Raw genomic sequence first — 27712 nt, forward strand, 5'->3', positions numbered from 1 at the left:
GCAGGGGCATGGCGTCGGAGCGCTGACCCTTCCTCCCTTCGCTCTTTCAGCCGGAAGACCCCGCGGCCAGCCTGCACCGCTTTAAGAGCAAGGTCTTCCGGAAAGCCCGAGTCTGTGGGGTCTGCAAACAGATCATCGCCGGTCCGGGGATCTCGTGCCGAGGTGAGTCCGTGTTTACCGTTCTTTCGCTGATTAAACCAAAGCAGAGCAAAGCACCACACGCACAACAGAGGGAAAGCCTCTCGGGAGTTTCCAGAAGTAGAATCCCGGAATTCCCCTTCGTAGCCGCCCCCCCGCCCCCCTTGCCAGCCCCCTCCCCCCGGCCCCCTGCTGGGCGGGCACCAGCTATGTTTACACAGATACCAGCTCCTGAGGAAACTCCCAGGAGCAGCAGAGCCACTGTGGGGGAGACGGAACACGGGACTTGTCCTCTGGTCCCCGAAATGCAGGCGACCTGTTTTCACCTTCTGGTCTTTTACCAGAGTTTACGAAGGGCCGGTTCCTGGCCTTCAGCGTCAGGGTTCCGTGTGTGACGGCCCCTTCGGCCGTGTGTCAGGCCTCTGTCCTGGCGCTGAACGCAGCCACCAGCCTCGCTGGGCACCAGTGATCCGTGGGACGTGCTGAGTGTTTTGTTTTTTGTTTTTTTTGGTGCTTGTACATTAACACATTGGTACAATGGACAAGTGGGAACATTTCTTTTTTGTGTGTGTGTGACAGAAACAGAGAGAAAGAGACAGAGAGAGGGATAGGGACAGACAGAGACAGGAAGAAAGAGAGATGAGAAGCATCAAGTCTTTGTTGTGGCACCTTAGTTTTTCATTGATTGCTTTCTCATATGTGCCTTGACCAGGGGGCCACAGCAGAGCAAGTGACCCCTTGCTCGAGCCAGCGACCTAGGGCTCAAGCTGGTGAACTTTGCTCAAACCAGATGAGCCCGCGCTCAAGCTGGCGACCTCGGGGTCTCGAACCTGAGTCCTCCACATCCCAGTCTGATGCTCTATCCACTGCGCCACCACCTGGTCGGGCGAGAACAACATTTCTTGTTTTCCTTGAACCCTAGAGTGGGGGATGGGGTTGCGGGTCTGCGGCACAGAGCAGAGGGGGGGTGGAGGGCAGAGTCCATCTGGTCATTGATGGGCTTGGGTTTTCCCACCTAGGACATTCGTGGGGTTTTACTAGTGGACTTCTGTTGTGTTGGGACAGCACCCTGAATTCCCTGTCTCCCCGGGGGCCCCTTGCGGACGTCCTGATGGCTGCCCCAGGGTTCGGTGGCCCTCCGGGAAGACACAGCACTGTCAGCCTTCTCTGGGGTGAGAATGTGATCCGGGCCCCTCAGGGGCTGTTTGAGAGACAAAGGGCCGGAGAGCCATCAATTCTCCTCCCTCCATCCCGGACCCTGCCTGGGGGCTCCTGAGAGGTCTCCTCCCCACCTGAGCCCCCGGGTGTCTCTCCCCTGAGACCCTCACCTGCTTCTGGAGAGTGCGTGACCCTCTTCCTCTGTCCTGGAGGCAGCCTCTGACGGAGCTGGTGGCTGTCCCCCACCCAGACCTGTCACCCTGCTCCCCAGAGAGGTCACCTGTGGGCCTCCCCCAGCCGGCTGGTCACGGCCTCTGGCAGTGAGCGCTCTGGGCAGAAAGGCAGCCCTGAGCTGCAGGGAAGCACCGGCCACTGCCCAGCCCCAGAGGGTGGACCCAGCGCCCCACAGGGACAGCTGGACAGTGACCTTCCGGCTGCAGGCTCAGCGCAGAGCACAGCCTTACGAGGGGACACGAGCAGCAGTGAGGAGCGCACTGGGAGTGCTGTGTATCTGCTGGTGCACATGCGTGTGCGTGGCGAGTGTGAGGCTGAGCCCTGCTGGACGCGTACAACACGCCAGGGCCCGCGGCCGCCCACATGGTGCCAGTCCTCCCGCCAGGGGAGGGCTCTGTGCAGAGGCCGGCGCATCCGCGGTGACCCAGCCAGCGCATCCGCGGCGGAGCCAGAGGAGCCTGACCCCAGTCTCTCTCTGTCTCCGTGTCTTCCCCACCCGTCAGGGCCAAGCGAGGGGGTGACACGCCGGGCGGGTGTCCCGGTGCCGCCTGGCGGCCCTGCCCGAGGTGGGCAGGCGTGAGCCCCGGCCGGGAGGACGCTTGAGGGGGCGGTCCCCGTGGGGACGCTGCTAACGAGTCATTTCCTTCAAGGAAAGAGGCCGGTGGGTCACAGGTCATCTGCACGGGGCTGGGATCTATTTCACGGCAAGACAGGACGCCGCGGTGCGGGGTGGTGGGGTGGTGGGCGGGTGGTGGGCAGACAGGACCCGCTGCCGCTCCCGCGTGCCAGGGTCCCGGAGCCTCGGCAGCAACACGGCAGCGGGTGGGGGTCCGGGGCGTCCCTGCCTCCCCAAGTCAGACCCCAGAGCGATGTCCGGGAAGACGGGGAGACGTTGGCACCCACCCGAGCTGCCGGCTGCCGGGGTCCCACACTCAGCCTGCTCTGCGTGCACCGGGGCACCCTGCGCCTGCACGAGGTCAAGACCACAGCCTGTGGCCCGCGCCCTTCATGACACCTGGTGACAGACAGCGAGCTAAGCGCCGGGGGTCGTGTTCGCCTTGAGCTCTGATCTCTCTCTCTCTCTCTCTCTCTCTCTCTCTCTCTCGAGAGGAAGAGCATCTCGCTCTCTGAGGACGAAGCCGTGGATATCCCCCGAGCCCGGGGAGGGGCTGGCGCTCATGCGTGTTCCCCGGCGGGTCCCCCACGGGCGTCCAGGGCAGAGGCAGGCAGGACGCCTTTCTGGGCTGGCAGCAGAGCCTGTGCCAGGCCCGGTCTCCCCGCCGCCCCGGTCACAGCCCTTCTCTCTCTGAAGAAGACGACAGATGTCCCGGTTGGACGGGGAGACGGGAGATGGGGTCTGAGAGAGGGTGTGGGCACGGCGCGTCCCTGAGCTCCGGCCTCGTTGACACAGGAGGGGAGGAACTTGCTCTGTGGATGGGCAGTCTCAGTGCAGCCACTGCTGAGTCTGGGAGTCCGCTGGGCATCTGCGGGCCCTTCCAGAGGGTGTCCGCTGAGCCTCCTGGTCCCGCCGGCCCTGGACGGCATTCAGGAGTAATCACCTGAGAGCAAGCAGCTCCAGAGCTAAGTCTCAGATCCCGTCCGTGAGGGGCCCCCGGTGTGTGGGGGGCTGCCCGTCCGTGAGGGGCCCCCGGCGTGGGGGGGGCTGCCCGTCCGTGAGGGGCCCCCGGCGTGGGGGGGGCTGCCCGTCCGTGAGGGGCCCCCAGTGTGGGGGGGCTGCCCGTCCGTGAGGGGCCCCCGGTGTGTGGGGGGGGCTGCCCGTCCGTGAGGGGCCCCCAGTGTGGGGGGGCTGCCCGTCCGTGAGGGGCCCCCAGTGTGGGGGGGCTGCCCGTCCGTGAGGGGCCCCCGGCGTGGGGGGGGCTGCCCGTCCGTGAGGGGCCCCCGGCGTGGGGGGGGCTGCCCGTCCGTGAGGGGCCCCCGGCGTGGGGGGCTGCCCGTCCGTGAGGGGCCCCCGGCGTGGGGGGCTGCCCGTCCGTGCGGCCATCCGCCTGTCCCTGCACAGCACTGAGGGACAGAGGTGAGGCGGGGGGTGTGTATGCTCTTCGGCACCGTCTTCATACCCTGGGGCATGGGGGTCGTTAGGACCCGTTAGGACCGCCAGCCCATGGAGAGAGCGGGGTGGCCATGCCATGACCGTGTTGTTGGCCAGCCCGCCTCTCCCGTGGGCACCTGGCCCCTTTCGCCACGTGTAGCCCGGTCCTGGGGACTCGGACTGTGCGGCAACCTTGAGTGATGCGGGAGGAGCAGAGGCGCCCCCCCCCCCCGCCCCACGGTCTCTCCCTCGGTAAACTGTGCCGGGTGTTGAATAGAAGGCTCTGTCTGAAGTGTGCGGGGCAGCGGCCGGGGTTTCCAAGGCTCCCGGAGACGCACGAAGAATAGCAGTTCCAGGACGACGTCTAAAAATGTCGGCCGCGTCTGCACCAGATGCTGGGGTGTTGCCGCGGCCTTGGTGGGCGCCAGGATTCTTGCCCGTGGCCAGGGAGCCCCGGGTTGGGAAGGGAGCCGTTGTGCGGCGATGGTGGGGGGCGGAAGGGCGGCCCCTGGGCTGTGGGGGGAGGAGCAGCCGAGCCGGACGTCCAGCTCAATCCCACCCCCTCCTGCTGGACGTCCAGCTCAACCCCTCCCTCTCCTGCTGGACGGACGTCCAGCTCAACCCCACCCCCTCCTGCTGGACGTCCAGCTCAACCCCACCCCCTCCTGCTGGACGGACGTCCAGCTCAACCCCTCCCTCTCCTGCTGGACGTCCAGCTCAACCCCACCCCCTCCCGCTTGACGGGCGGCTCAGCTCCTCACGTTCGCAAGGCGATGGGTCCACGCGCGTCTCCCTTTAACCAGCTGTCCGTCCGTCTGGCTGTTCTGGATGTCGAGCGTCTAACAGGACAGAGAAGAGGCTGGTGGTGTTTAAGTCAACTCGCCTTTTAAATCCTTGGCCGTTTAAAATAGCAGACTTTTCACTTTTTGGATTTCTAAGAATCCGTTCTCAGTATCAAACTGTTGACTCGGGACAGTTGGTGGCACCTGTCCCGGTGTTGGGCGGCTCAGCACGCGGCCGTGTCTGAGGGCTCGCGCCCCTCCCGCGTGGCGGCCGCCCCGGCACACTGCCTGGGCCGCTCGCTCTGTCCGTGGCGGGTGCGGCGGGCACGGCGGGCACAGGGTTCCGGGCACGGTTTGCTCGGATTCGCCCGTCTCTTCATCCGGTTTCTGCTTTGTTTCCTGTCTCCGTGGTCGCGGAGCGGCTTTATTCCCGTTTTCATTTCTGCCGGCCCCATTCCGATCCCATTTCACGGCTGATTGCTTTTGGAATTTGTGTTATTTCTGTGTCTTTTCTTTTTTTTTCCCTTCACCAGGGAGCCGGTTTTTCCCGGCTCCCCTGACCGCGCGGCCCGTCCTCTCGTGCGTGAGTCGTGACGCCGCCTCTCCCCAGGGTCGCCCGGGGGTGCCTGGATGGAGACCGGTTGGTGCCGTACAGGGTGTTAATACCTTTCTCTCCTTGCCTGTTCTAACCGTCGTCACACATTAGGTGTGTCAGAAGAAACCCCCACTTTCCCGGGGCCACCCGGTCTGGGTCATTTTTCTTCTATTGCTGGGTGACGTCTTTCTTCCACGGCGGACGCTGTCCTGTGTTCTGCTTGTCCTCACCCACTGCGAGGGGAGGGGCGTCGCTGCGAACAGGGTGGCTCTCTGTCACATGGGATGACTTTGTCGAGCGGCTCTGGCTCTCCTGACCTGCTTCTGTGTTCCGTCTGCCCGACCCGGCTGTGGTAATGGGCTCTGTGTCCAGAGGGGCAGACCCCTGGGGCGCATGGAGACAGAGAGAGAGAGAGAGAGAGAGAGAGAGAGAGAGAGAGAGAGAGAGAGAGACTCCTTATATGAGCTCGTGCACACGGTGGTGGAGGCTGAGATGTCCCGCCGTCTGCAGTCGGTGAACTGGGGACCCAGGAGAGCCACCGTGCGGCTCTGGTCCAAGTCCGTGCTCAGGAGAGGGCCGGCGGTCCAGCTTCGGGACCGTCAGGTGGAGAGAGGACTTCCTCCTTCCGCTGCCCGGCCTGCCGGTCAGGCCCCGGATAGACAGGCCCCGCGCCAGCCGTGGCTGGGGGGGGGCGGTCCGCGCTCTGTCGACAGACTGAGCTGACGGTGGTGTTTCATTAACTTGATTGTGGTTAGGGCCTCACAATGTGCGCTGCGTGTATCAAATCATCACGTTGTACGCTTTAAACATACACAGTTTTGTCTGTCAATTACAGCTCAGCGAGGCTGGGAGGACGCCCTGCCCGGGCGGGAGCTGGTGCTGGCTTTGTGGAGCAGGCGCGGGGGCCGACGTCAGAGTCACCGTGAGCGCCGTGCCCCCTGGGCCTGTGCCCTGTGGGGGGGCAGCTTTAGGGGGGGGTTCGGGTGGTTTTGTGGCCTCCCTTCTTCCTGGGGACGGCGTCGTGCTGAGTGGCGGTCAGGGAAGGAGGCCCCTCTGTGCAGCCCTGCTGGACACCGGCTTCCGGGGGCGGCTCTGCTGATTCTGTCTGCGTCTCTGATCTGGGCTGAAGCCCCTTCCCGAAGGGGCCGTCCCGTCCGGACGGGAGACCCTCTCCTGGCCTTCGTGGGGTGTGCCCGTCAAAAGACAGACTCGAGGATGCCTGCACACACTTCAGAGGTGCAGATGATCGATTCAGAAACTAGATCTCGTGGAGGGGACCCCCCGGCCGGGCTCCACCTGAAGTCTGGGAACTGCCCGCCACGGCCTTGGTCCCGCCCGGGCCTGTGTGGGGCCAGCCCTCTGCACCGGCTCACGGGGGAGGGGAAGGCCGGGGGAAGAAAGCCTGCGTCTCCACACGCTGGCTGGCTCCGGGGGTGTGTTCTGACCTCTGAGGCTTTGTCCTCCCGGGACCCCACACGCTTCCTGCCGATGTGAAAGCAGGTCCCTTGAATGGAGGTGGCAGCGTCTCAATAACCCTGGGGGAGGGAACAGGCCCAGAGAGGTCACTGGCCCCGCCCAGGGCGGCCCAGATAGGAGGCCCGGGAAGCCCCGGCGGACACGCCTCGCGCCCAGGTCCCTGACCCTCACGCCGCAGCTGCCCCCAGAGGGTCACCTCCGTCCACGTGGAGCCTGCGGCCGGCGGTGGGTGCGTGTGCCTCGTGCCTCAGCGTGTCCTGCGGGTTCTGCCCGGAAACATCGGGGTGGGGGCTGCCCTGTGCGCCCCCGTCACGGGGGTGGGGGCGGGGGGTACTGTCGGCACAGCTGCAACCCCTGGCGGGGGGGGCGTGAAAATTCACACTGGTCCCGGCTGGAAACCTGCCTGGCCGATCCCCGGGACTGACACACGCCCACGTGCCACTCGGGGTCCCCACAGCGGCCCCGGGGCGGGGTCCCCGGCAGGAACTCCGTCGTGCATTTAGCCCGACGGTCTGGCTGGTTCTCAGCCGTCCGGCAATGGCAGGAGCGCGCGGCTTTCTCGCCGCCTCGAGGCGCCCGTCCTGCGTCTTCTGAGCATTTCCATGGTTTCCCTTCGCTCTTCTGGGAGCAGCTCCGGTTTCCAGGCAAACGTCAGCGCTTCTGGCAGCTTTGGTTCCCCTGCTGGGGGCCTCAGGGAAAAGGGTCCGAGGGCCTGCTCCCCGGGACGGCTGGTCGCTGTGCCCAGAACCCCCGCCCCTGCCCCCCGCCCGTCTGAGCGTGGCTGCACCCCGGGACGGCTGGTCGCTGTGCCCAGAACCCCCGCCCGTCTGAGTGTGGCTGCACCCCAGGACGGCTGGTCGCTGTGCCCAGAACCCCCGCCCCCCGCCCGTCTGAGCGTGGCTGCACCCCGGGACGGCTGGTCGCTGTGCCCAGAGCCCCCGTCCCCCGCCCGTCTGAGCGTGGCTGCACCCCGGGACGGCTGGTCGCTGTGCCCAGAGCCCCCGCCCCCCGCCCGTCTGAGCGTGGCTGCTCCCCAGGACGGCTGGTCGCTGTGCCCAGAACCCCCGCCCCCGCCCCCCGCCCGTCTGAGCGTGGCTGCTCCCCGGGACGGCTGGTCGCTGTGCCCAGAACCCCCGCCCCCTGCCCGTCTGAGCGTGGCTGCTCCCCGGGACGGCTGGTCGCTGTGCCCAGAACCCCCGCCCCCCGCCCGTCTGAGCGTGGCTGCTCCCCGGGACGGCTGGTCGCTGTGCCCAGAACCCCCGCCCCCGCCCCCCGCCCGTCTGAGCGTGGCTGCTCCCCGGGACGGCTGGTCGCTGTGCCCAGAACCCCCGCCCCCGCCCCCTGCCCGTCTGAGCGTGGCTGCTCCCCGGGACGGCTGGTCGCTGTGCCCAGAACCCCCGCCCCCGCCCCCCGCCCGTCTGAGCGTGGCTGCTCCCCGGGACGGCTGGTCGCTGTGCCCAGAACCCCTGCCCCCCGCCCGTCTGAGCGTGGCTGCTCCCCGGGACGGCTGGTCGCTGTGCCCAGAACCCCCGCCCCCGCCCCCCGCCCGTCTGAGCGTGGCTGCTCCCCGGGACGGCTGGTCGCTGTGCCCAGAACCCCCGCCCCCGCCCCCCGCCCGTCTGAGCGTGGCTGCTCCCCGGGACGGCTGGTCGCTGTGCCCAGAACCCCCGCCCCTGCCCCCCGCCCGTCTGAGCGTGGCTGCTCCCCGGGACGGCTGGTCGCTGTGCCCAGAACCCCCGCCCCTGCCCCCCGCCCGTCTGAGCGTGGCTGCTCCCCGGGACGGCTGGTCGCTGTGCCCAGAGCCCCCGCCCCCCGCCCGTCTGAGCGTGGCTGCTCCCCGGGACGGCTGGTCGCTGTGCCCAGAGCCCCCGCCCCCCGCCCGTCTGAGCGTGGCTGCTCCCCGGGACGGCTGGTCGCTGTGCCCAGAGCCCCCGCCCCCGCCCCCCGCCCGTCTGAGCGTGGCTGCGGCAGGGTGGCAGTGCTGTCCTTGCACACAGGTCACCGCACGCCCTCGGAGCCCCGTGCTGCCTCCCCGGCAGAGCAGCCGCCCTCGAGCCAGACTCTCCAGGACCTCCGAGAGGGAGGGTTCGGGGGTGTCCGGGTGCCGCCGCCCAGACCACTGAGCTCAGGTTCTCTCTTCTCTTCCAGCCTGCAAGTTCTCGTGCCACGGGCAATGTGAAGCCAAGGTAAGTGGCCGCGTCCCCTGGGTCCTTCCCGCTGGCCGGCTGGCCGGCCGCAAATGATCCACCCAGAGGGGCCGCGCTGGACCTCGGCCACAGCAGGGAACTCCAGGGGGTCACGAGGGGCTTTCCAGCGGGCGGATACGTTTCATCTCCCGAGCGGGCTGGGAGCTAGCAACGCCGTGTTTGAGTTATAGGAAAATAACGCTCAAGAATCCGGTTTCAGACGAGAGCTGGCTAATGGGGTCCTGGCCCTTTCTCCAGAAAAACACGATCCCCTTTCTAATGACCCCCTCCCACTGCCTCTCGGGGCCAGAGGGGGCGGGAGTGGGGTCTGGGTCCCACCCCCGGCCTGGTCTGGAGGAATTTGCTGGATTCTCTGTAGGCCAGCTGTTCATAGATCGATGGAGGATTCGGGTCACAGAAGTGGGGGACCCTGAGTTGAGGTGGTTGTCCTGTTTTTTGCGTGTTTCCTGGAGGGGTAATTGGCAGGTGGGCGCCGTGAAGCCCCGGAGGCCTGGCATGCTGGGGTGAGGGAGGGCTCTGACCAGTGGCGAGCTGAGGTAGCCGGGAAGGACCAGGGGTGCTGCTGGCGCCCCTGCCCGGGGCCCTGGCTCCCGACCCGGCCTCAGCGCCTGCACCTCCACGGGGCCCTGGCTCCCGACCCGGCCTCAGCGCCTGCACCTCCACGGGGCCCTGGCTCCCGACCCGGCCTCAGCGCCTGCACCTCCACGGGGCCCTGGCTCCCGACCCGGCCTCAGCGCCTGCACCTCCACGGGGCCCTGGCTCCCGACCCGGCCTCAGCGCCTGCACCTCCCGTGCTCTCCAGACACAAGCTGGTGCTCCCCACACATGGGCTGCCCCGTGCGAGACATCCAGGAGCCGGGGTGTGGGGGGTGGGGGCCGTCTGTGCCTGAGACTTTCCAGCTGGTCTGTGGTCGAGTGAGGGACACACGCAGGAGGAGGCTTCGTAGCACCGCGAGCCAGCTCAGGGCACGCGTCCTGTGTGTGAGGACCCGGGTCCTCGTGTGCAGCACACGCACGTCCTGTGTGTGAGGACCCGGGTCCTCGTGTGCAGCACACGCACGTCCTGTGTGTGAGGACCCGGGTCCTCGTGTGCAGCACACGCACGTCCTGTGTGTGAGGACCCGGGTCCTCGTGTGCTCCAGCACACACACTTGTATACAGGGTTACATGCAGACACATCCGGTTCACACACGTGCACACAGACACCCACGCAGACACACAAACGTGACGTACACCATGCACACGTGCACACAGGTGGATAGGGGCAGGCACAGATGCACACACGGAGATATGCACCCAAGCACACAGTGGACACACATGTCACACGCACACACACGCAAAGTGAGAAGAACTCTAGGCAAGTCCAGCCCTATAGTTTTTTTTCAGGAAGGAGATTAAATGACTTTTCAGACTTCCCTTGGAGAATGTGAGACCTGTGTGTAGTGGACAGAGCAGGACAGGCCTGGCCTGGTCTAGGTTGGCTGTGCCCACAGGACTCTCTCCCTGTGTGCTCCGCGCTTGTGACCCGAGACTGGTGTGGGCAGAGGTCCCCGCCTGCGGGGTCAGTGCCGCCCTGGGGTGCCCTTCGTGGCTCCCCTAGGCAGGTCCCCCCCACTTGTGAGGATTTGGATGAAACCCCTGACCCCTGAGGCCTCCTCTATAGGGAGCCTTGTCCAGCACAGCTTGTGACTTATCACCGGGGGAGGGGGAGGCTGTGGAGGACACCCCCCAGAGCCGCTGCCTGTCTGGTGTCATTTTGGTATGTGTGGACGATTGCGCTGGTGCGTGTGTGAGCATGCACGCGTGTGTGTGCGTGTGCCTGTGTGTGGGTCTGCATGTCTGAGTGTATATGCCAGTGCACATGTGAGTGCCTATGCGTGTGCATGCATGTGTGTGTATTGCGTGTGCATGTGTGTGGATGTGCATGCCCGTGGCAGTGTTGCTGGCTGGCCCCCTGATCGTGGCTGCAGACCTCAGACCATCACCGTTGGCACCGTAGGCAGCCCAGCCGGCTACGTCGGGGATTGAATTCTTTGGCTCAAAGCATATTCCAAAAGTCTTAACTCACACTGATTGTGGCGTTTCTAGCTACAGAAACGGGCAGTTTGCTGTGAGGCAGATAAGCTCTCGCTGTTATTAGATCACAGTGGCGGGGAAATGTGTCCGTACTCCTTTTATTTGATAACGCAGCTTCGAATGGAAAGAGAACGCCACCAGCAATAACAAAGCGCCTTCTTATTCCAGAACCGTGCTGCCATCGCCGGCGGGGGGTCCCCAGGCCCGTAAATTCTCCACTGCCCCTGGAGACGAGCGGGCGGGATGGGGGTGCCCCTCTGGGAGCAGGGCCGGGGCTCTCCCGGATGTCTAGGTCCCTTAGTCAGGGGACAGGGCTCTCCCGGACATCTCGGTCCCTTAGTCAGGGGGACAGGGCTCTCCCGGACGTCTAGGTCCCTTAGTCAGGGGGACAGGGCTCTCCCGGACGTCTAGGTCCCTTAGTCGGGGGACGGGGCTCTCCCGGACGTCTAGGTCCCTTAGTCGGGGGACGGGGCTCTCCCGGACGTCTAGGTCCCTTAGTCGGGGGGACGGGGCTCTCCCGGACGTCTCGGTCCCTTAGTCGGGGGGACGGGGCTCTCCCGGACGTCTCGGTCCCTTAGTCAGGGGGACGGGGCTCTCCCGGACGTCTCGGTCCCTTAGTCGGGGGGACGGGGCTCTCCCGGACGTCTCGGTCCCTTAGTCGGGGGGACGGGGCTCTCCCGGACGTCTCGGTCCCTTAGTCGGGGGGACGGGGCTCTCCCGGACGTCTCGGTCCCTTAGTCAGGGGGACGGGGCTCTCCCGGACGTCTCGGTCCCTTAGTCAGGGGGACGGGGCTCTCCCGGACGTCTCGGTCCCTTAGTCAGGGGGACGGGGCTCTCCCGGACGTCTAGGTCCCTTAGTCGGGGGGACGGGGCTCTCCCGGACGTCTAGGTCCCTTAGTCGGGGGGACGGGGCTCTCCCGGACGTCTCGGTCCCTTAGTCGGGGGGACGGGGCTCTCCCGGACGTCTAGGTCCCTTAGTCGGGGGGACGGGGCTCTCCCGGACGTCTAGGTCCCTTAGTTGGGGGGACGGGGCTCTCCCGGACGTCTCGGTCCCTTAGTCGGGGGGACGGGGCTCTCCCGGACGTCTAGGTCCCTTAGAGAACGGGGCTCTCCCGGACGTCTAGGTCCCTTAGTCGGGGGGACAGGGCTCTCCCGGACGTCTAGGTCCCTTAGAGAACGGGGCTCTCCCGGACGTCTAGGTCCCTTAGTCAGGGGGACAGGGCTCTCCCGGACGTCTAGGTCCCTTAGTCAGGGGGACGGGGCTCTCCCGGACGTCTAGGTCCCTTAGTCAGGGGACGGGGCTCTCCCGGACGTCTAGGTCCCTTGGTCAGCACAGCGGGCCGGATTTCTTGGTAGAACTTTTGGTTGGGAACACAGGCCCTGGCTTCGGGCCTGATGTGGCCGGGCCCCAGCTGACCTGGGCTGACCAGAGCGTGGACCGAGGTCCCTCTCTCACTGGGCACAGGAAGCGTGTTCCTCGGTCAAGTCTGCCGTCGGGGACACACAAGGCAGGGACCCTGTGCTAGAGTGAGCCCGGCACCTGGAGCCTCAGTCTTGCCATGTGAGAAGTGGGCCAGCAGCACATCCTGCGATCCTCCTGCCAACAACTCGCTCTTAGCTCTTGGTGGTGGGATGTTTGGTATTTCGGGTCGGGGACGTGTGTATAATTGTTGGAAGCTCGGGGCTCCAGACACCCCGGCTCCCGGGAGGCACCCAGGCCGGCGGTTGGGCACTGTGACCTGGTGTTTTCCTGGCTGCCAGTGACTCATTGACGCGAGGAAAGAGGAAGCAGGAGTCGTGGGCGGTGGGGAGGGGCTGGGGGGCTGCTTGCTGTTCCGTGCTCTCCTCTCACATGTGTGGGGGGCTGACGAGAGCCCGTGGGCCTGGGGCCGGCCCACCGCCCACCAGCACAGCTGCCCCGCTCCCGGGACGGACGTCCTGAGGACCCACAGCCCCCGCCCCACGGCTCAGGCCCCTCCTCCCGCTGACCACTCTTCTGGACGCCTTCTCTGATACCCCAGGAGAGCACAGCCCCCGGGACGCGGGCAGGGGCAGTGATAAAGGTGAGAGGAGGCGTCCTGGGTGGAGGTGGGAGGTCTGGGCGTCTGTCTGTAGAGGAGAAGGGGAGGCCCAGCCCTGCTGCCCGTCCACCCCCCAACCAGCCAGCCCCCGAAGTGGCCGGAGGGCCCATCCTTCTGCTGCTCACGCCGTCGGGAATGAGTCTGGCCACGCCCAGCGTCCAGCATGGAGGGGCCCCTCGACCTCCCCCGGGAGGGTGGTGGTGGCGGCCTTTCTCTGGGGGGGGGGACCCACCTCTTTCCTGGGCGCACAGGACCTGGATTCTCACTGAAAGGGAAGGACCGGGACGCCCCCCCTAGAAAGCTGCTGACCCCGAGGATACAGCTCGAGTGAGTCTGTGGTCGTCCGCCTCCCGCCCCACGGCCGAGTCCCTGGTGGTGTTGGGGTGACGGGGCTTCCTAGCCCAGGGCTGGTGACGGCACCTGCTCAGAGTGGCCGCGACCGGCTCGTGAGTCGGGGGTGACTGCGCGCGGGCGTAGCACCGGGCTGTCCTGTCCCCTCGTGGTCACGGCCTGCTGACCCCACGGCGGCCTACCCAGCGCGTGTGCGTGTGAGGACAGCCGTGCCCCTGGGTCAGAGGCTGAGACAGGCACCGAGGTCACTCCTGCACCGTGCCCCCGGGTCGGAGGGCAGGCACCGAGGTCACTCCTGCACCGTGCCCCCGGGTCGGAGGGCAGGCGCCGAGGTCACTCCTGCACCGTGCCCCCGGGTCGGAGGGCAGGCGCCGAGGTCACTCCTGGACCGTGCCCCCGGGTCGGAGGGCAGGCACCGAGGTCACTCCTGCACCGTGCCCCCGGGTCGGAGGGCAGGCGCCGAGGTCACTCCTGCACCGTGCCCCCGGGTCGGAGGGCAGGCGCCGAGGTCACTCCTGCACCGTGCCCCCGGGTCGGAGGGCAGGCGCCGAGGTCACTCCTGCACCGTGCCCCCGGGTCGGAGGACAGGCGCCGAGGTCACTCCTGCACCGTGCCCCCGGGTCGGAGGGCAGGCGCCGAGGTCACTCCTGCACCGTGCCCCCGGGTCGGAGGGCAGGCACCGAGGCCGGACGGTGAATGTGGCGGGCGCCCTCCTCTTGGTGACCGTTGGTGTGTGTGTGTGTCTGGGGTGCCTCGCGGGGTCCGCGGGGGCAGCTTCCTCCCTCTCCTTTTGCAACGCCGGCTGCGGTCACAGACAGCCCGTTTCCAAGTTCCTGGTTTTATTTTGGGGATGGCTCCTTCTGAGGACGCGCGCGTATCACGAACCCACTTCTCCCTCTCGCGCTGTTTTTAGCCTCAGTGTGAGCACCGTGAACTCAGCGCCAGATTCTAACGCGAGTGGGGCTGCGTCTAGACGGACGGACGCCCGGCCACTTCCTCAGGGCGGGGACGCAGGGGCCGTGCCTCCCCCCGCCGTCAGGCAGAGGAACAGCTCACCCTCCTGCCTGGGGGCGTTTTGACTCCGGCCTGTGTGTTTCTGCCTATTCACCCCCAAACCCCCCAGAGACTCCCGGAGCCCTGAGCACCCCGCTGTCTCAGCTGAGCCCACACGGGACCGGCTGGGAGCCCTGAGGCCCTCTGAGACGTCCTCAGGATAACGAGCGGTCAGCGGCTGAGACAGGCTGTGAAATCAGGGATTCGGGCGCCGGAGTCTCACCTGACACCTGTGGCCCTTGACAGAACCCGTGCACTCCGGAGCCTGCGGGGGGTGAGCTGGCTGGGCTGCGGGAGGCCGTGACCTCTCGGGCTGCCCAGCCAGAGCAGGGGGCCACCTCCCAAGGAGGGGACACAGGAGTGACCCGGATGCAGGGCAAGCCCACAGCGGGCCAGGGTGCTGGCGTGCCCGGCCGTCGGGTGGATGGTGGATGGTCAGGGACCCCGTCGGCAGGTCCTGTGAATGTGGACGGAAGTTTAGCGCCGTCCAGCGCGAGCAGATGTGGGCTTGGTGGACGTTCGTGTGGACGGTTCGAGTGAGCCGGCCGGCGTAGGCTGCCTGATGCTACACTTTTCATTTTAATTTGTTTGAGGTTTGGCGATATGTTGCGGGCTATTGGGATTTCTCCCTTTCTCTTTCCTGTCAGCCCCCCCCCCGTCCCCCCTCCCCAGGTCAGAGGACAGTTGGTGGAAACCGGACTGTTGACTGTTCTTAGACACGTTCCACGGGGCGTTTCTAACCCTCTCTCTCCAGGACCCCCCTTTGTGGGGTTCGCCTGAAGTGTCTGCTGTGTCCGTGCCTTCTCAGCCCGGCTGTGTGGGGTCGTCCACGTCTCATCTGTCCTCGTGTGCAACGGCAGCCCCCAGGTCTCCGGGGCGTTCCTCTGCTCCGCCCCCTGCACAGGTGGGGGGCTCAGCCTGACCGGGGCGCCCTGCCCTCCCTCCTCCTCTGCAGAGCCCCCCCCCGCAGTCGCCCTTGTGAAGTGGGGCGCGTGCTGCCTCGTGGGGATCAGATGGGACTGGCTGTCGCCTCCGTGAGAACCTTTGCCTGAGGCGTTGAGCCTGACTAGCGGTTCCTGGTGACGCCTGACCGAGGTGAGGGTCACCTCTCCTGCGGCCGCCCCTTTGCGTGGTCTGTTCGTGGTGAAGCCGCCCCACCCCACCCCACCCAGGGGTACTGACGACAGCCTTGATCTGGGGTGGTCCCCTGAGCTCTGCCCAGCGGGCCCTATCCTGCCGGCCGGCTCAGGACGCCCTGTGCTGACCGGGTCTGGTCCTGACAGGCACCCCCAGGACTCAGCATGTGACTGTTTGTGGAGGTAGAGCCCTTTAAAGAGACAAAGCAAGGTTATCAGGGTGGCCTCGTGTGACCGGGGTCCTTCTAAGAGGAGGTGGTGGGGACACAGACGTGGGAGGCAGACAGCTGTCTGCACGCCAGGGAGAGAGGACCCAGGAGGGACCAGCCCTGTGACTCCTGATCTGGGACACCCAGCCTCCAGGGCTGGGGGAGTGTGAGGGTCTGCTGGGTGCCCCGTCCGTGGGGTTTGCCATGGCCCAGTGACCAACAGAGTGGTGTTTGAGCTGCGTTCTCTCCTCTCAGAATCAGTGCTGGGGTCGGGGGGCTCTCCTCTCCCCTGATTCTGTCCCCATTTGTAACACTGGTGATACTGGTAACACACAGCCTCACAGACACACAGCCAGATACACACAGCCACAGGGACACACAGACACATGGATACACAGACACACACACAGCCAGACACACAGACACACACAGCCACACGGATACATAGATACACACAGCCACATGGACACACAGCCAGACACACAGCGACACACGGACACACAGACAGACACATGGACACACAGCAACATAGACACACAAACAGGCAGGCAGACACATGACACACAGGCACATACAGCCACACGGACACACAGACACACACACCGAGACACACACAGCCACACGGACACACAGACAGGCAGACACATGACATACATGCACATACAGCCACATGGATACATAGCCAGACACACAGCCACACGGACACACAGACACACACTCCGAGACACACACAGCCACATGGACACACAGACACACAGCCAGACAGACACACAGCCAGGCACACACAGCCAGACGGACACACAGCCACACAGCCAGGAACACACAGCCACACGGACACACAGACACACAGCCAGGCCCACATGCTCACCCACACCCCCACTCCCAGACACGGTCACTCGGGGGTGCGAGGCCCTCTGTCTGGCCGCCTGCGCACCTGCTGTTGGGGACAGGCTCTTGGGGACAGGCTGCTGATAGCAGGGCCACGTCAGCAGGTGCGGCTGGGTGCAGCCTGTTTGTTTACGCTCGCCCTTAGTGACGGTGACAAGGCCCCCAGGGAGCCATGAGAAGGCCATAAAGTGTGCTGGCCCAGGCCTCTCGGGCCCCAGGAGCCGTCCTTGTCCCTGTGGGCGCTGACCCTGCATGCCCGGCCCTTCCTCCCTCGCTACCTCTCCGTGCCCTCTCCTGGGGGCTCCTTCTGTCGTGAGAGGGAGCCACTCCCCTCGGGAGGCGTGTGGAGTTTGGACCCAGCGGAGTCCCCTCTCCTTCCGGGACCTGTCTGCCCTGTGGGTGGCCCCTGTGGGGCACGGTGCCCTGGGCACAGAACGACTGCTGGGGCTGAGGTGTGGGCCAGCCAGGAGGACCCGCGGACACAGTGCCGGGCCAGCAGGGACGTGAGCATCTGGGAGCGCGCCCCGTGGGGACAGGGCCTGCGCTGTCTCTGTGGTGCTTGGCGAGGGACGCCCGCCTGGGCCCCAGGCTGCTCCCGCACGGCCTTGTGGGCGGCAGCGTCGGCCCTCGTCACCCCAAGTGCGTGCGGTGGCTGCTCGCCGATCTGCTCTGTCGGGAGCGGGGACAGGCGGCTGCCCACCCCCAGAGCTGAGGAAACCTCGCTCCTCCCTGCTGGGGGGAGGGCCAGGCCGGCCCGGACATGACCAGGGCACAGCCTGCCCTCTTGCCCGCTGCACACAGAGGAGTGACAGCGCCGTGAGCCTGTGGTTAGAGCCGGCCGGAGACCGGGAGAGAGTGGGTGAGCACGCGCGCTGGGCCTGACCTGGCCTGACCCCACTCTGTCCTGGGGTGTTGCCTGGTGTCTCTCTGCTCAGGAGGGGGCGGGCCGTGGTCAGAGGGGCAGGTGTACAGCCAGGACAGAGATCCTGGGCCTGTGTGGGCTCCCGCCTGGGTGCACGGTGTCCACAGAATCTGTCCACTCTGCCCTCTGGTCAGCTGCAGGGACACTGAGCATCAGGACTTGCAGCCCGGGCTGGGGGGAGTGGTGTGCCCTGTGGTCAGCTGCCCTTTCTTCTTTGAAGGGCAGAGACTGAACATGAAAATCTGACCATTTAGACGTAGTTCCCGTCCTGGGGTTGAGCCATGTGGAGGGAACCCAGGCTGGTGTGTCCACTTGCTGGTGGTCATCAACCAGAAGCCAGCTGCTCCTGACGGAAAGACTAGCCTTCTCTTGGCCGGCAGGTGGCTGGGCCCCCGGACCGTTGTCCCCTTTCTCTGCGGTGGCTCTTGTGCGTGTTCAGGGCAGACTTATTCCACCGGGAGGTCGTTCCTCAGACGTTCGCGTCTGCGTGTCCCCACGGCGTGTGCGCGGACGGCAGGGCTGTGCTTCTGGGTGGGCCGGGACCCAGAGCGGTCGTGTGGACAGACAAGGGAGTGGACCGGGTCGCGGGCGGCGGTGAGCTCGGCCCTGATGTCGGCGCGGATGGGGTTGGCGTAGGACCGGGCGCCGTGCGATCCGGGCCCCTGCGGGGCACTCGCGTTCCCCTGGGGACGCCGTGTGGGGCCCGGCCGGGCGGACAGTGTCACGGCCGGGCGGACAGTGCCACGGCCGGGCGGACAGTGCCACGGCCGGGCGGACAGTGTCACGGTTGGACGGACAGTGCCACGGCCGGGCGGACAGTGCCACGGCAGGGCGGACAGTGCCACGGCCGGGCGGACAGTGCCACGGCCGGGCGGACAGTGTCACGGTTGGACGGACAGTGCCACGGCCGGGCGGACAGTGCCACGGCCGGGCGGACAGTGTCACGGCCGGGCGGACAGTGTCACAGCACACCTCGTGGCCGCCGTCCGCATCGCTCGCCTCCGGATGCTTCGTAGGTTTTTCTGCCGGTTCTCTCGACGGACGTGTTTCCAGACCGTGAGTGGAAAAAGTAGTTGATGGGCTGGACTTTGAGGACAACTTTCGAGTCACAGGAAAGCTGAGCAGACAAGGACAGAGCCCCGGACGCCCAGGCCCACGCGCCCCTGCCGTTTCCCCTCCGAGAGCGGCTTGCGTTGGCTGCGCTCCTAAGGCCGTGTGGACACGTGGTTGTCAACGTTGTTTGGGGGGTGGTCTCGGGACTGCGCCTGCTGTGGCCACAATCACCTGTGTCCACCGCCACCCCCGTGTCACACATCGCCCCGCTGCCCCGAGCCCCCTCCCTGCTCACCTGTCCCCCCCCCCCCCCCGAGCCCTGGCAGAGGCCGGCGGGCCCTGTGTGCTGCGGCCATAGTTCCCTCTTTTCCGGAACGTCACAGAGCAGGCGCCACCCAGCGTCTGGCCCCTCTGGACCGGCTCCCGTCCCTGAGCCGCGTGGCTTGAAGGGTCCTCCCTCCTTGTCTTCTCACGGTGGAGACGGCTTGTTTCTGTGTGTGGCCGAGTGAGACCACGTGGCCCGTCCGGCAGGCGGCGAGGTTTCGAAAGCAGGAGCTCCGGTTCCTTGCGCGGTCCCGGCGAGTGTGTCCAGCGTTTCGTGAGCCGCCCGCACACCCGTGGCCGCGTGGGCGCTGGGAGGGTGGCACTAGGTCAGCGCTCCACTGACCACAGGGTGCCTGTCCCGCTGCCAGCTCCCCTGAGTCTCCAGAGCCGTGTGTCTCCTTGTCTGTTTTACGTCCGTTTGTCCCCCGCTCTCTTGTCCAGCTTGACCACACCCATGGCTCTGGGGACACACAGGTGACAAGGGGGTGTCCTGCTTCCCGGGACATCTCAGCGGGGAAAGCCCACCACGAAGCCAGCGGTTCTGAGAGCGAGAGGGGTTGCCATGCGTGCATATGTGTGCGTGTGTGCATGTGTGTGCATGTGTGTACATGTGTGTACATGTGCGTGTGTGTACGTGTGCGTACGTGTGCATACGTGTGCGTTTGCCTGTGTGCATGTGTGTACGTGCGGGTGCGTGCATGGTGTACGTGTGTGTGCATGTGTGTACATGTGTGTGCGTGTGTGTACATGTGCGTGTGTGTGTACGTGTGCGTGTGTGTACGTGTGCATACGTGTGCGTTTGCCTGTGTGCGTTTGCCTGTGTGTGTGTGTGCGTGTGCCTGTGTGCGTTTGCCTGTGTGTGTGCGTGCGTACGTGTGCGTGTGCCTGTGTGTGTGTGTGTGTGTGTGTACGTGTGTGTGCGTGTGCTGGTGGAGAGGACGGGGCAAGGGGAGAGGGTGCCCCGACCCGGACGCGATCGTGAGTCAGAGCTGGTCAGCAGCGGTTGTAGGTCCTGGAGACGTGAATGACCGTGTGTCATGTTCCTTCAGGAACTCAGTAGAATAAGCAGAGGAGTTATAAATAGTCCCCATGGCCACAGCCAAGGCCACGCTGCTGCCCACAGGGACGGTTAGTCAGAGCGGGGTTTCCCTATCCGGTGCACAATTCAGAGAACTCTGGGGGTGGGGGTGGAAGCATCGGGGGAGGGGGACGGAGGAACGCCCGGGCTGCACCTGGGAGCTGCCTCCTGCTGGCCCCCCCCTGCTGACCACCCTTCCCGCTGCTCCGGGGTGGTCAGCTGTGTCCGGAGCCCCCATCACCGTCGGTTCTTCAACGAGGCCACTGAAACCCAGAGTGATTGTAGCCCCGTGAGGGCCCCTGAGACGTGCTGGGTCAGCCCTCCTGGTGCCTGTGACCGTGCCTCGTGGGGGTCCAGGGCAGAGGTGGCCTCGGGACGTGGGCACTTCCTCCCTGATGTCCGCCTGGGTCTCCAGAGGACCACGTGGTCGAGGGACGGCTTCCCACCCACGGTCCCCGTGCAGAGCTCTGGCTGGGAGCACGATGAGTGCGCTGACGTGGCCACGTTGAGGCTCCGTGCTCAGCGCCACGTCGGGAAATGGTTCTGGAAGAGGCGGTCCATTTTGTCAGGAAGGGAGGGCCGGGTGGGGGGCTGTGAGGTGTGGGGCCACTGGGGAGCGTGGCAGAGCCCTGGCCTCCTTCCCCGCGCACGGCGCAGCGAGGAGCGGCCGGCCCCACCGCCCCGGGTCAGACCCGGGCCCCACCAGTCCTTGGAAATGACCGCTGAAGTCCTGTGTATGTGAGGGGTGGGCTTGTCCCTTGAGTAGGGGGGGTCCCCACGGTTTCACTAACCGTTCTGCAAGTGAGGACGGACGTGGACTGTGTCCCCCTAGAGATGCTGGACCTTGGTGACCGTGCGCCTGGTCAGGGTCAGTCTCAGCTGCAGGCACCTCGCTCGGTCATTACGCCGAGTGTCCCGAGGACCCACCTGCTGACCGTGTCTCCCCTCCTCCCCCAGGTGGAGCTTCCCCGCTGTGCACGGCGAGTCCACCGGGATCAGGTAAGTCCCCGGCCACTCCTGGGGGCCGTGCGCCTCACGCAGGACGGCTCTCTCTCTGTCCAGCTCCCTCCGGGGTCCTGTCCCCATTTGAGCCTCAGTTCTAAGTCACCGGTGCTTACGGGCCCCTGACCACACACCCAGCCACCCGCACGCCTCGTCGTGGGGGCTGCCTTTCAGGTCGGTCCCCTTCAGGGACTCGGTCACCTGAGCCCAAGCTGGCTTCTCTGTGAAGAGGCCACGTGTCCGTTTTCTTAGTGACGAACCTGTGGGGAGAGTCCCCGGTCAGGACGCGGTGGCTCTGGAGCAGGAAGCCGGGCAGACGCCACCTCTCTGTCAGACTGAAGGGAACCTCTGGTGACAGCACTTTCTGTTTGGCTTGTTGGCTTATTTCTAAACGGAAATGTCACTTGAATGTCATGGTTCCTCCGGGCGTTTTCTTTTGCCGCCTCTGCCTTCGTTGGCCACGAGGGCAGAGCCGGCTGTGACCGCCGTGGGGCTGCTGGCAGGGCCGGGGCTGGCTCAGGGCACGCGGGGGCCGTCGTCCTGGCTGCAGTAGGAAGTGACTCACCGCAGGGTGTGGGGGCCCTCCACACCCCGTCTGTGTGGGGAGGGAACCGTGGTGCCCACCGCCTCCCCCCACGGTGCCTGTCACTGTGTCCCCACACCCGGAGTGGACGCAGCCCCGTGCCCTTGGCCCCGGTTTTGCCGTGCGCAGCATCCAGAGTGTGGCGGGGGTTTGCCTGGCGCCCGGTGTCCTGTCCCTGCTGGCTGTGCCCCGGTTCCCTGGCTTCCCCGCAGTAGCGGGGTGCTTCCCGACCACACGGTGCTGCCCTCCCTGTGGCTTTCTCCCTGGAGCGGGGGTGCTGGAGGAACGGGCAGTGGGGTGGACGTGGGCAGCTCAGCCAGTTCGTCCCCCCCCCCCCCGGGGCTGGATCGCCTCTGGCTGGTGGGGGTTTGGTTCCAGGTCTGCCCCGCCCCTCACCCCCAATGCTGTCACTTCTCAGGGCAGAAGAGAACCTTCCAGAACCCCGGGCCCGGCGTTTCAGACAGCGTGGCCCCCACACTGCCGATGAGACTGGACTCCCAGGTGTGGGTGGGTCCAGGCCCGGTCACCTGGGGACCCGTGTTCCCTTTTGTTCCCTTCATGGGGCACCTGGTCTGTGTCAGCTGCTCAGACGTCTGCCCAGAATGTCACCTGAGCTTCCCCAACCCGGACAGGGGAGAGCCCGGGGCTGAGAAAGTGAGGGGGTGCCCTGAGGTCACCCAACACTGAGTCCACTGCAGCCGGGCTGGGCGTCCACTGCACCCGGGCTGGGCGTCCACTGCAGCCGGGCTGGGCGTCCATTTGCAGCCGGGCTGGGCGCCCACTGCGGCCGGGCTGGGCGTCCACTTGCGGCCGGGCTGGGCGCCCACTGCTGCCGGCTGGGTGTCCAGGCCCACGCCCACGCCCATGCTGTGCACACGAGAGAAGGTGGCTTTGTGGGTGCCACTTCTTGGGTTTTCATTAGCTACATTTTAACTCAAGGGTCACCGTGCAGGACAGACGCGTGTTCTGTCCGTGGAGCTCAGAATAAAGAGTTGGCGGTGTTTCGTGTCCTGTGTTCGGAACCCTGGGTGGTGTGTGTGCAACTCGGGGCCTCATTTATTCTGAGAATGTTTTGTGACTTGGGCATTGCGTGTGAGCTGGGACACCATCCCCAAGCTGGCTTGGTCCCAGGACAGAAACAGCCAGGGGACTGGGATTTCAGGTGTCCCTTGTCCCCTTGCCCGGCCCCAGCACTGTCTGAGCTGCACACGCTGTCCCCCTGTCTGTCCTGCCCCCTGCCCCGCCCCGCCCACGCCACCCTCTTGTGTGATCCGAGGTCGTGGGGACTCCTCTGCCTTCCAGGCTTGGGGGCCTGCGGCTGTGGGTGGCGGTGGGCTTGGGGGTGGGACCGTCCCTCCGGCACCTCCGTGTCCTGCCCTACAACGCGGTGTGGTTCTGCCCCACCCTGCGTGGGGACACCTCCACGTGCCCCGCAGATGAGACGTCACCGCCGTGCTGTGCGCCTCTCCGACAGGTCCCAGGCCGGCCTCGCCTCCGCCCTCAAACTCAGAGCTGTGGGTCCCCTGGATTCCTGGGGCGACACTGTCCCCCGGGCCGGGGCGCCTGCGCGACTCCTGAGGTGACACTGTCCCCCGGGCCAGGGCGCCTTCGCGACCCCTGGGGCAACACAGCGCCGTGCAGTGGCTGCACGCCATTTCCTGCGGGACGCGGTCTGCGGGGGGCAGAGGGGTGCGTCGCTGTGTCCCAGGTGACTGTGACCTCTAGAGGTCGGGGAGGTGGTTCGTGTCCTCACGACCGGGTCTCGCGCGTTCAGCGGCTCCTGTGGGTGGACGTGCTGCGCACGCGGGCACCGAGCATGGCCGGGCTCACGCAGGCGGCCACAGGCAGGTCAGGTCTGCTCGAGGCTGCAGCCTGCACCTGCCTCCTCAGGCCCCTCGGGGGACGGAATGGACGGCGGTCCTCAGCACCGGGAGGCCCAGGGGGTGGGGGTGGGAAGCCCGCGTTGGGCAGTGAGCTCCGGGGCCACTGGCGAGTGTCCAGTCCCTGCGGCCTTGTGCTGTGCGGCTCTTTCATCACTGTCCTCTCGCCAGCTGGAGAGAGGGGGCCAGTCCGGTCGGTTCTGGAGCACGCCATCTGCTCGTGGGGACGACGGCCCGTGGAGGCCGCTGTCGGGACCCTGCTTCCCCTCACCCTGGTCTGGGGACCCCCGGAGCCCGTGGTTGGCGGGCAGCCTGCAGGACGCAGTGGTCCGATGGTGGCTCGGCGGCTCTGTGCTGACGTCCACGGCGCAGGTGTGTTTGTTTCCGTCTTATCTGCCTTTCCTGTGGCGTCCCGGACGCCGGCTCCTATCAGTGCGCCGGGGGGAGGTCGTCCCCAGCGCAGGTGTGTCTCTCGCTGGGTCGTCATTGGCGTCACCTGTGTGAGCGTCCGCAGGGCCGGGGCTCCTGGGCCGCGCAGAGGCCGGGGGTCAGGGCCAGCCCCGCGGGAGTGCTGTGTCTGAGAAGTTCCCTGTGTCCAGAGTGGCCTCTGTCCTTGAAGGAGGCTGTGTCCCTGACTTCCGGTGGCCCACGTGCAGGAGGAGCCGGGCAGCGTGCTCAGCCTGGGACGCAGGTGCCCGCCCTCCCTGGCAGCTGGTGTGCACGCGGTTTCCCCCGGCGTCTGCTGTGCACGCTGTTTCTCCGGGGCCACTGCGGTCTCTCGCACTGGAGGAGAGAATCGTTTCTGAAATTTGAGTCCGTGTTTCCTGAATTCATATGGCTTCACTTCTGTTGTTTAATTAAAGTGAGGACAATGGTGGTTTCTGTGGAAGGTGACACTGGGAGTCAGATTACACCATGTGAGACCAGGGTGTCCAAACCGAATCCTGTCAGCTACACCTTTCCATTTGTGTATATGCATGGTGTGTGTGCATGGGTGCAGTGCATGCACAGTGTATATGCATGGTGTGTGTGCATGGGTGCAGTGCATGCACAGTGTGTATGCATGGTGTGTGTGCATGGGTGCAGTGCATGCACAGTGTATATGCATGGTGTGTGTGCATGGGTGCAGTGCATGCACAGTGTGTATGCATGGTGTGTGTGCATGGGTGCAGTGCATGCACAGTGTATATGCATGCACATGCATGGTGTGCACATGTGTATACATGTATATGCCACATTTGTGTATGTGTATGCAGCGCGTGCATGCATGTATATGTGTGCATGTATGTGCATGCATGGTCTGCGTGTGTACATGGTGTGTGTACGTGCATAACGGGTGCATATGCATGCATGTACATGTGTGCACATGTGTGCACTGTGTGTACATGTGCGCACTGTGTGTGTGCACTGTGTGTCTGCACACCCAGGATCCCACCGAGGAACCCTGCTTAAGGAGGACACGTGGAGAGGCTCAGTGCAGACAGGGCAGGGTGGGGGGTGCACTGAGACTCAGGAGGCAGGGACAGGCAGCGGTCACACAATTAGGAAGGTGGACAGGTGGATGGCACCAGAGCTGGGTGCTGTCTCCACTAGAGAGCCTGCCATCTAGCCCACGGTGCCCCTGGAGGGACTGTTTGCTGGGGGATGGCCCCGGGCCCTGTTCCCTAGCGCTGCGCCCACGCTGCTGGCTCTGTGTCTTCTCACCGACAGCAGCGAGTGTCCTGGGCTTCCTGGCAGGCGGCAGAGTGAGGGGTGGGGGGTTAGGGAGAGCTGAGGGTGAGCAGAGGTGTGGTTGGGCTCGCTGTCCTTGAGGTTTGCTTGCACCCAGAGCCCACCAGGGGCAGCTCGGAGCAGGCGATACGCCCTGGCTGGTGACGGTGTCCATCACTGAGCCTGTTTCTCAGTGCCTCATCTGCTCTGTTCCTGCCCATTCTCAGGGCCCTCTGTGAAAGCGGGGGTCCCAGTCAAGCCGATGGGGAGGGAGTGTGGAGCCAGCGTCCCCGGCAAGCTCAGGGTTGCGTGCACTTCGCCCCCTGACGCCTCCTCTGTGTTTCCCGGGCACGTGGCTTTCTCCTGAGTGGTGCAGAACGAGTGTAGAGGAAGAGGGCAGACCACTTTCTCAGAGCCACAGTGGGCTTTTCAGATCCGGAAGCGATGGTCACTGGAAAGAAAGTTACACATGGACACAAGTCCAGAGCCTCTCTCCCCCCTGACCCCGCAAATGCTCGGGCACAAGGGCCGAGGTGTTCCCAGACTGCGCGGAGCCCCTGAGCGTGAGCCGGCCTGTGCGTGGGACACAGGGTCGTGGGGTCTCCAGCACCCAGAGCCCAGAGGGAGGCCTGCAAAGCCCTTGGTGCTGACAGAGGGGCCCTGGGCCGGAGGTGGTCAGGGGACCCTCGTCCGTTCCCTCTAGGAAGGAGCAGGACCCAGACTTGGACCCTGGTCAGAGCCCCGGCCAGTTTCCAAAGATGGTCCCTGGTTTCCAGGCTATAGGAAGGGGCCTTGAATGTGGCCCCCAGCTGGGCCTGGGCTTCCCAGCAAACCTGCTCTGCCCCTTCTCACCACCAGCCAGGCCTCCCTGCCCTGTCGGCTTTGATTCGCCGCCCCTCCCACACCTAAAACAACATCCAGCCTCGGCTTTGTCGGCGTTGGGGGGAGCCGTCGCCCGGATTTCTGGGAAAGGCGGTGGGTTCAGAGACTCTGGCTGCTTAGGGCTCCCTTCGCGGGAGCGCCTGGTAGACTTTCCTTAGGACTGATCTCCCAGGAAGGGGAGAGCCTCCCCCTCCAGATGAGGAGCCCCCGGTGCTGGCCTTCCCCTTCGCAGCCGGGCCGCCCGCTGGTGGAGGGGGCCCAGAGGGACTCGCTGACCTGGCGTCAGCTGGTGCCAGGGGAGGGAGCTGGGAGCCTGGCTAATGGTTAACCCTCGCGGCCTCAGGTGCGGACTTGCTCGCTCTGTTTCCATCCCTGAGTCACAGAGGTTGACCCTGGCACACACACACGGCCAGGTGTGAGCTCCCGTCACCCCGGCCGCTGACCTGACCTCACAGGGCTCTGGGGCCGCCCTTGTCCCTGGCAGCCCCGGTCCTGGGGTCACCATGCCCAGGCCCTCGGGGGCGACCCGGAGTGAGCCTGTTCCTCAGGGAAGGGCCTTGGGAAGTGTCTTCCCTGGAGTGGCTGTCGCCAGGTTTGAAGTGGCAGTCTGCAGTGGTGCAGAGGGGTAGCCTCCACATGCCCCGGTGGCCCGGGATGCCAGGGTCACCCGTGCCCGGATGTGGAGACAGCAGTGAGTACTGACGGAAATGGAGTGTTCGTTACTGACGCCCTGATCCGGCCCACGTCCGCACGCAGGGGGGCGGCTGCGGTCTGGACTCAGATCCGCACGGATTCAAGTGATCTGAGTGCCTTTTACCTGCCAGAGGGCCACTGGCTAAAAACGCACATGGCAGCAAGTGTGTCCCCCCGCCAAAATACAGGTCTCGGCGGCTGTGTGTGGGAGTGACGGCCCCGCCCTCTGTTTGGAAGCGCAGGGTTCTGGAATCAGGCTCCGCCTAGGATCCTCCCGGGCCTCAAACCTTTCACCTTCTCGTGCCTCACGTGGACGCCGGCCATTGCGAGGTCTGCGGTGTCCTGGTCTTCCGGAAACGTCTCTGTTTAGAGAGCCAGGGGCCCGTGGCTGTTTCTTTCTTCGAGTCACCGAGAACGCCTCTGTGCCTCTCAGGAGGTGGTCCCCCCACCCGTGGGAGTCTGGTGGGTGGTGGGGGCCGCCGGGTGCAGGCACCGTCTGTCCTTTGGAGAGCCGGACGCCCCCGCGGCTCAGGGCACGCGACTGTCGCGGCATCTTATTTACCTTTCCCGACGTTTAGAACGGGATTCTCTCCAACACTCACTTCCCCAGAGGATGAGGACGCAGTTCCGTAGAAAAGAGAAGGTTTGTCCTCTGGGGAAACCGTGTCCCACTCGGGGGACACACCTGGACAGAAGGACTGAGGTGGTTGTGAGGCTCTGGGCCGTGTGCTTCCTTGTGAACGGGCGTCCCCACCAGCCCCTTTTGTCTCCTCGCAGTGGTGACCGGCAACGGTCACTACTGGCCGGCCCTCTCCCGGAGGCCCAGGGGTGTGGGGAGGCTGATGGCCTGTCTCGCTGGGTCGAGGGTCGAGCCTCAGAGCGTAGATTACGGCCTGAATCTGGGGGCAGTGACCATCAGTCAGCTCTGTGACTTTGGACCAAGATGCCGTTTTCCGATCTTTACGATGGACTTGAAAGAGGGCTTCACTTCGCAGGAAAAGGCAAACCCTCCTTAGTCACCTGTGGGAGGTGCCAGGGGAATCCAGCTCATTCTGAGTAAGACGAGGCCATCGAGCGTCCAGCCTCCTTCTCTTGTGCTGAGCGGACCTCGGGGTTAAACATTGATGAGGGAAAGTTCTGTGTCATGACGA

At 65.5% G+C, this 27712-nt stretch overlaps 1 protein-coding gene across 6 annotated transcripts in view; it reads left to right on the top strand.

Annotated features, from left to right (window-relative positions):
- Nucleotides 1-27712, top strand: part of TNS3 (tensin 3) — a 133138-nt gene that overhangs the window by 25394 nt on the left and 80032 nt on the right. For 2 of the 6 annotated variants that reach the window (XM_066240243.1, XM_066240236.1), the window contains 2 exons: nt 51-162; nt 20769-20810. The gene's annotated coding sequence lies outside the window, so the exon portion shown is untranslated. Of the gene's footprint in view, nt 1-50; nt 163-8581; nt 8620-16631; nt 17294-20768; nt 20811-27712 lie in introns of those variants that run through there. The other 4 variants (XM_066240242.1, XM_066240240.1, XM_066240237.1 and 1 more) reach the window with 4 other exon arrangements.

Source organism: Saccopteryx bilineata, chromosome 7 (genome assembly GCF_036850765.1).
Source record: "Saccopteryx bilineata isolate mSacBil1 chromosome 7, mSacBil1_pri_phased_curated, whole genome shotgun sequence".
NCBI classification, from domain to species: Eukaryota; Metazoa; Chordata; class Mammalia; order Chiroptera; family Emballonuridae; genus Saccopteryx; species Saccopteryx bilineata.